The sequence below is a fragment of the Periplaneta americana genome, chromosome 5 (assembly GCF_040183065.1).
Source record: "Periplaneta americana isolate PAMFEO1 chromosome 5, P.americana_PAMFEO1_priV1, whole genome shotgun sequence".
NCBI lineage: Eukaryota > Metazoa > Arthropoda > Insecta > Blattodea > Blattidae > Periplaneta > Periplaneta americana.
Genome location: NC_091121.1, coordinates 96,534,867 through 96,543,629, shown reverse-complemented (window position 1 = coordinate 96,543,629; position 8,763 = coordinate 96,534,867). Strand labels below are relative to the sequence as shown.

Genomic DNA, 8,763 nt, shown 5'->3' with positions numbered 1-8,763 from the left:
TACGTGATTTACAAACAGATTCAGTAATAATCGAATTTAAAAACGGTTTCCAGTTTATTAGAGCAGAAATCGCAGAAAGTAATATATTCTAAAATCTTCGGTACCAGATTGGCCAAGGAGACAAGCAGTTGCCAAATTCCGATTAGCAACTGGACACGATTGCTTGGGTAAACATCTATGCCACATTGGTTTACTCCAGAATCCTAACTGCCCAATCTGCAACCAGAACATTGTAATGGACTCAGACCATCTAATGGATTGTCCCAATCTGTCCTCCACAACACTGGTAGAGAAGTACTGGGAAGCAAGAGAGAAGATGATGGCCATCCAAATATAAATATATTCCATTATTCTTGCTGAGATCTATTTTTGTACTCTTCTCACTGTTTATTTGTTTCCTTATCTCACACTATTGCATGTTGCCATTATCACGGCTAAAGATAAACTCTACAGCCCTGCATTAAATAAATAAAAATAAAATATATTCTAAAATTTTATTTACGTGTGAATTACAATACATAAAGTCTAATAACAGTGATACCTGTATGTATGCTTATGACAAAATACAAATGAATATTATTAAAATAATCTCTCATACACATTAAAAATGTCATTCAGAACCTTTGAAGATAATAAAGTCAATTAATACTGTTGTTTAAATGTGTTATGCTGTGAATGAGGTGTATGATTAATTGAAAGTTCCTCAAGTTGTTCTTCACAACCTGTAGAGCCGTTTTCCTCATTACTAGATGTATGCTCATCTACCGAATTTTCATCCATTGGGGTGTATCCATAAGGCTTCAAATTGTCTTCTAGGTTTCTAAGTTCGTTCACAAGCTCTGTAGCATTCTTTTTAACTTCATCTAGAAAGTTCTCCATCTGATCAAAGTTATTTTGTAACACATCCTTTTCTTCAGCTATGATTTCCTGTAAAATTAAAAAGAATTGATGAGACAAATACAATTACATACAGTAATACATATCAATTTCCATATATATCATCGTACAAGCAACCAATACGCGCATGCGTAATATATATAGTGTATACATTTAATCTTTCCATGCTCGTGGATGTAAAGCAGACACTGCAGTGTGCTGCATACATGCGAGTGTGGAAAAATAAAATGTATACACTGTATATGCTTACTGGGTGAACGCATTGTAAAGAAACTGCAATGTGACAATCTGGCTCTTGGTCGAGTTAATCACAGATTCCAGTTACATAGACAACTTGCTATCAGTGATAAGCAGCATAGTATCAGTACTTCGGCACACCACAAATTCATGAATGTAAATATAAGCAGTTCAAACATCATTTATTCACCCAAATTTCGAAAGAAGATGCTAACACTGTCTGCCTTCTTGTTCCAAACATATGTTACACATGTTTAAAAAGTGACGGATCACTTGCTCCAGTTACAACTGAGAAACAGAGACATTGTTTTTCCAGATTATATGGTTTATTTTTTTATTAGTCTTTTAGAGTTCTGGTCAGGGAATCGAGTGGATCACACATTCCTATTGATAAAATTCTATGCTCGAGTACTCTATGAAGTTCGTCCATAGAATAGTCAGCTCTTATGTGCTGTTGCAGAATCCTACTGAACAGGGAGCATGCTTTGCCTTTTCTCAACAGGATTCCGTGACAACACATATACCCGACTATTCTCTGGATGAGTTTCGTACTGTACAATATTCAATGATAAGTTTCATACTGTACAATATTCAATGATAGGAATATGTGGCACTCCTCGATTCCTATCTTCTCAAGTTAACCACTAATATATCGTCGGTTTACAAGCGAAAGATGTTAAGTCAAAAATATAGCTTCTGAGAAAAAGGGTAAATGATGATGATGATGATGATGATGATGATAATAATAATAATAATAATAATAATAATAATAATAATGACAGAGTTAAGGTCATACAGCCTTCTCTAACACTACGAATTTACAAAATACAGCATAAAAGAAAAACTGAACTAGGTAATCATAATAGAGAATAAACAGCAAGTCGTAGAACTGAGACATAATATAAAACATGTAAAAAAAAAAAAAAGGAAAAGGCATAATAAAATGTGAACAGTAAGTCAAAATAAATGAGACATACAAAATATGAGATAATAATAATAATAATAATAATAATAATAATAATAACCAAAAACAAAGTACAACACATATAATGAACACAATATTTATTAGGTACCACCAAACACAGCAAAAAAAAATTATGATAAGTAGCTCAAGTTATCACATGACAGACATACCATTATCGGGAAATATGATGAAACAAAACAGATAAAATGAAATAAATATCACTAGAATATAAAAAATGTAGTGAATACGTGGAAACATGCAATACAACAACACTTGTCATAACAGTAAGTTAGTTTGCCAACTTGTCATAAGATAATTTTCTAACTTGGATTTGAAATATTACAAGGTTTAGCAGCCCTTAACTTCAGATGGCAGATGTACATAATGTATTTATTTAACTATTTGAAAGTACACAGGTATTACATTAAATACACATAAAGAGAAACAACTTGCTGAAAATAATATTCTGAGGATTCTGTTTTGTCAAGAATATTCAAACATCTTTTTCTCAGAAGTAATATTTTTGATTTAACATGTTTTGCTTGTAAACCGACAATATTATGACCAATAGTAAGTTGCATAATCGGAGTCTGTAAAGCAGCCTCACTGACAGGTCACCACATTACAGTTTTTGTACTATCTATTCACTCAGTATGTAAACAATGTATATATGTGTAATACCTCTACCATCTGTCAATCAAATATTATAATTTTTTTTTAACAGAAACATTTATGCATAACTTGCCATGTGAAGAATCAGTAGAGGCCAATGTTAAGACGCTCAAATGGAAGTATTAGAATATATTGAGTGCAGTCATAAGTGCAATAAAAGATAGAATGAGAATTGTCAGCAAGTTGCTAAGCACCGACATAAGCTTTATTAAGCTAGCAGTTATTTCCAAGGAAAGGTCGCTTAGCTGTTTTCCTCCTACCACCTGTTCCATATTGTCACTCCTCTATAACAGCCTCGTTCCATTAGGTTAGATAAAATAACCTTTTCTTGGAGAACTAACCAAACATTCATAGGAAAAAAAAAGCAAAATGCTTAAAACAAAAAACCCCATAATTTGAATTGTACTATATAGTCGATTTATGTACAGTATTGTATATGATCACAAAAATTCTCATACTGTTCGAATTTGCGAAAATAAATGGGTCGTGTTGTTAGTTCATGACTACAGCAGCAGGGACTGCCACCCAACAGCAGGCTAAAGGTAAATCATATTCACAAATACAAAATTGCATTTGAAACTATTCATTTCTGTAAGGTAGCACTCGTAATGCTCCAGAAAGCTACACTAAAGAAGGCACAATTTTCTTCTGCTTTACTGGCTTCTAGGAGATTTATATAGTGATAAAACACGTGATTTTAGTTTGTAGATACAAATATTTTCAATATAAAGATCACTCGATACTTACTTATATGCTGTAGCCACTGCCGCCCCCCCCCCTCCACTGCTACTTGTTACTAATTAGTAATTACCAACATGCTAGAGGTCCAGGACCTCTCGAGTGTTATATTGGTAACAAATGGTGGAGGGGGAAGGCTACAACAGCACATTAGAATATCAAATGATCTTTATGTTGAAAATATTTATGGCTGCAAACTAAAACCACATGTTTATCATTATATAAATCACAAGTCAGTGAAGCAAAAGAAAATTGTGTCTTTTATAGTTTTTGCAGAGAATTATAAAATAGAGTCATCAATTGAAGACCTCCCCAAAATAAGGGTGTAACCAACAAAACTATAAGTTAATTCATGTCTCAGGAGGAAGGAAAATAATTTCACGAGTATATTTCATTAGGCCTATATTTACTAGCTCAACCATTTGACTAATCAAGGATACAAGTTTATTCAGCTATTGAATGCAATAATTTGTTACAAATAAATGCTTCGAAATTACTTTTTCCACCAAAATCACATATTTCAATAATTTGATGTTACATCCTTTTTCTGGAGAGATCCTTAATTGTTCTTCAGCAACAGAGAAAATAATATTTTTATATGGTCTGCAGTTAACTAGGCTATGTTGTGACTGGCACTGTTCAAATCAAGAATGCAATGTTAGGATCTCAATATTATTAATAGCCAAACTTGTTATATTACTTAGTAGAAAAGTAAATGTAACAAACTTTCGCTGGCAAGTCAACATGGTAAATATATTACCTTACTGCTTTCTGTTCCAAAACTATCTGAAATCTTCGTGTTTAATTATACCTCTCTATTAGTCACTTACCGTAAGTTCATTAACCTCCGAGACAACTTCATCCAATAAATTTAATGTATGTATAGTCTTGCTGCTTTGATAAATTCTTGAAGGATAAGCCAGTTTTAATTCCAAATTTTCCATTTGCTTATCCACATACTGGGCTTGATGCCTGAGAAGTTCAAAATTGCTTCCATCCATAGCCCTAATTGATTAAAAGTTTCTGCTAGAATAAGAAAGAATACAAACTGAAGTACATCATTCTAGGGACACAATGTGATCACTGCGAAAGCTGTAAATCCACTTAGCTAACCCCACACCAAATACCTTCGATTCTTACATACCCATGCATCATTTCCACAGACAATAACATAACCCAGTAGTACCATAATTTTGCATTATGCGGAAAGAGAGTGTTATTAGTAGTACTTACTGAGCAAAAACGTCCAGGTCCAGGGAAAACCTATCTACCTATCAAAAAGCAAATATGCAAGGCATACCAAAAGCTTGAACCATACTTAACCTGTCACTGATCCTCGACCTTACGAAAACTCGCTTTCTATCTCAATACCAACCCACCTATCAAAAAAACGTATTATATATGCAAGGCATACGAAAATCTAAAACCAAACAATCTTCACTGACTGTCTATTTTTCTTTCCAGATATAGGCAGCAATGTGACATCCATTTCAAAAGTTCTCTGCTGGATAATACAGCCTGTTTCAAAAAGGACTTTACAACTTTAGAAGCTTATAGAAATTTATTCACATATCTTACAAAATCAGTTCAGGTGTCATTTTAAAGGACAATACATCAAGTTTGACTCATATAGTGTCATAGTACGAAATTCACCATAGACGGTAAGTTATAATGTATCAAGATATGCTCGAAAATTTCCTCATTCCACAGATTAACGAAGATGACCAAGATGGACGCATTCAATACCAACAAGATGGCGCACCACCTCTCTACTACTTCGAGATTCGTGAACTACTTGATCGGCGTTTTCCAGGTCGTTGGATTGGTCATGCAGGACCAATTCGATGGCCACCTCACTCACCAGATCTGACCCACCCTCGACTTTTTCTTGTGGGAGTTCATCAAAGATCGAGTTTTTTTTCCTCTTTTATCTGTCCATCTCGCTGAGCTGAGAAATCGAATTAGTATCGCAGTTGTACAAATGACTCCAATCTACTATAATATAATTGACTATAGTTTAGATTTCTGCCATGTCACAAACTGTAGTCCCATCAAATCAAAATAACTGCTTAGTAGAAACTTGATGTATTATCCTTTAAAATGACACCTTAACCATTTCTGTAAGATATGTGAATAAATTTCTATTGGCTTGTAAAGTAGTAAACTCCTTTTTGAAATACCCTGTATACTCATAACTACAGAGTATGGAATGTGGAAGTGACCCTGATTTCACACTGTTGTTTTCCACTGATATCACTGATTTTTTATTTTCCTTTGTAAGTGGGATGGTGCACTCTCATAGTTTTGGTGGCTATGTGCTTCAGTTCCCAATTCCGCCGCTAGGACCACTGTAGCTATTGAATATGTGAAATGGCTTCGCTACAGGAAAAGGCACAGTATATATTGTACAAATTTCACGAAAGGATCCCTGTGAGGGGAGGAGAGGGTAAGCTAGTAACTCAGTGCTTCTGAAGGAGCAGGTGGATGGGACGGTATCATTGGTCGACTGGGATAAACAAGGCTCAGTCATTGGCCGACCGATCCCGTGTCGGGGGTTAAGAGTGGGGGGGAAAACCCGCATTTCTTGCTCAGTTCTTCTCCTGAAATTCAAACATACTCCCTTTGTGGGGATCCTTTCGTGAAATTTGTACAGGACACACACTGCCTTTTCCTGTAGCAAAGCCATTTCACATATTCAGTAGCTACAGCGCTCCTAGCGGCGAAATTGGGAACTGAAGCACATAACCACCAAAACTTTAACAGTGTACCATCTCACTTACAAAGGAAAATCAGTGAAAAGCATTAACAGTCTGGAATCAGAGTTCTGGATTGGAATAATAGTATGAAATAATTTAAGTTCTTTGGGTAACAATTGAGAATGAAAGTAACTAAAACTATAGTTGACGAAGTCCACTCTGTTTTCTCTTTATCATTTGTAGTTTTTCTATTGAATCTGTATGCATGAGTAATTTTCACACCGTCATTACAGCTATCACAATTAACAATTTCATCCACTGAAATATTTTTCAATATACCTTTATTATAAATGTGGTAAGAAGGAATAAAAGTAATACATTTAAATTTAGTGTCAAAATCTGAGAGTACAATGAAAGAGTAATGGAACGGAGAAAAATTCTCTCCGGCGCCGGGATTTGAACCTGGGTTTTTAGCTCTACATGCTGATGCTTTATCCACTAAGCCACACCGGATACCACCCCGGCGTCGGACAGAATCGTCTCAGATTAAGCTCCAACTCTTGGATTCCCTCTAGTGGCGGCCCTCTGCACTACGTCATAGATGTCTATGAACGTAGGACCGAAGTCCACACATGTGCTGAGGTGCACTCGTTATGAGTGACTAGTTGGCCGAGAGTACAAGTCGATTAGCATTGTGATAATTAGGCCTACTGAAACGGATTTCATATTTATTTCTACCAGCAGGTTTCATAATGTGTATATTTGGGATATTGTTCTCAAATAGTGTCTTTCTCAATGTAAGTGGATGGATATTCAGTAAATTTTATATACACAGAAAAGGACCCTTTATTCTTATAAGTATAGGGTATTTCAAAAGTCAGTTCAAACATTAAATTGCTACAAATATTATACCGTATTTGCTCGCGTAATTTGCGCTCCCGCGTATTTTGAGCACACATTTTACGTACATATTTTTTTCAGTTTAGTAGGGATTATGTACATATTTTTTTTCAGTGTAGTAGGGATTTTCCTTCCCTACAGTCCATCGTAGGTCATTCACCAGAAACTGAAGCACCTGCTTCAGAAAGAAACCCCAAAGTCCCGCTACTTTAACAATGCTTGTCCTTGGTAGAGACAAGTTACCAGTATATAAAATTAGTCCTACCGTAAATACTTACCTATACATATACTAATTGAGATAAACTCAGAACAGGACCTCTTATTTGAAAAATCCGCATATTTTACGCACCCCAATTTTTCAGTGGCCAAAGTTAATTAAAAAGTGCGCTAATTACGTGAGCAAATACGGTAATATTTGAGAAAAAAAACATCACAGTGTTGGCCAAACAACAGGGTTTACAAAACATTGGGAAGATGTCCGCCTATCTCTTGTTCAACGTACAGCATTCTGTCTGCGACACCATACACAGCATTTTGCAGATAATGTCTTGGAATATTGGCAATTTCTTGCGAGATGGCATCTTTCAGTTGGAGTAGGGTTGTTGGATGTGTCAGGAAAACTCGTTCTTTAAGGTAATCCCACAACCAAAAGGCGACCGGATTGAACTCTGGAGATCGCTGATGCCACATTGTTAGAAAGTGCCTAATGATGACTTTGGTCGGAAAACGAACCTCAATAATTACCCGTGTTAACTCCACCATCAATTTTTTTAGTAGGTTACTTTACGACGCTTTTATCAACTTCTTAGGTTACTTAGCGTCTGAATGAGATGAAGGTGATAATGCCGGTGAAATGAGTCCGCGGTCCAGCACCGTAAGTTACCCAGCATTTGCTCATATTGCCCCGACCGGGAATCGAACCCGGGCCACCTGGTTTCCCGGCCAGACGCGCTAATCGCTACTTCACAGGTGTGGACAATAATGGAATAAGACAGACTTACAATAAACTGGGAGCGCTACTACAGCATATTACAGAACTTCGTCATCCCTAGACTGAGGAATCATGATATGGAAAACAATCTTCATGCAAGAGGGCGCTCCACCCCACATCTTTATCCCTGCAAAACAATAAATTACGCAGATGTTTGGCGATCGTATCATCAGTAGCCACAATAAAAATCCTGCAGAGATTCGTATATGCATGGCATTATAAAAGACTAACCTAATCTAACCTGTCACAGATTCGTACATGCAAGCCATGATCTAGGATGCAAGGCATAGCCTGAGTGTACATTAGCGTGAAACTTTCGTAATTCCACCAAAGATATGTTGGTATTACAGAGGAAACTACTGAAGGTGTGGAAGCAAAGTGGGAAGGAAACTACCTCAGGACACTGAATACAAACGAAACACAAAAAAAAAGTTAATCACAACTGATTACAGAGCAACGATAAAGATACAACCGTACTTCTCTGCAAACAACCGACACTCGCAACAGAACTTATGTTTTACCTGAGTCCAACACAATAAGAAGTGATTAATGAATGACCCGCCAATCCGCCCACTGCCTGTTGTATCGCATCTTATGGCTGCGTAACTGCTTGCTCATTCGTCCTTCTTAACATTATGTTTCGCGTGGAGTATTGTTGTCCAATTTCG

General features: G+C 36.2%; 1 long non-coding RNA gene across 1 annotated transcript; it reads right to left on the bottom strand.

The window, feature by feature from the left end:
- Window positions 1-480: 480 nt before the first annotated feature.
- Window positions 481-8,763, bottom strand: LOC138700024 (uncharacterized). The gene is made up of 3 exons (XR_011332145.1): window positions 8,617-8,763; window positions 4,339-4,534; window positions 481-927 (listed from the first exon to the last, which is right to left on the bottom strand). It is a non-coding gene; the product is annotated as an uncharacterized lncRNA (long non-coding RNA).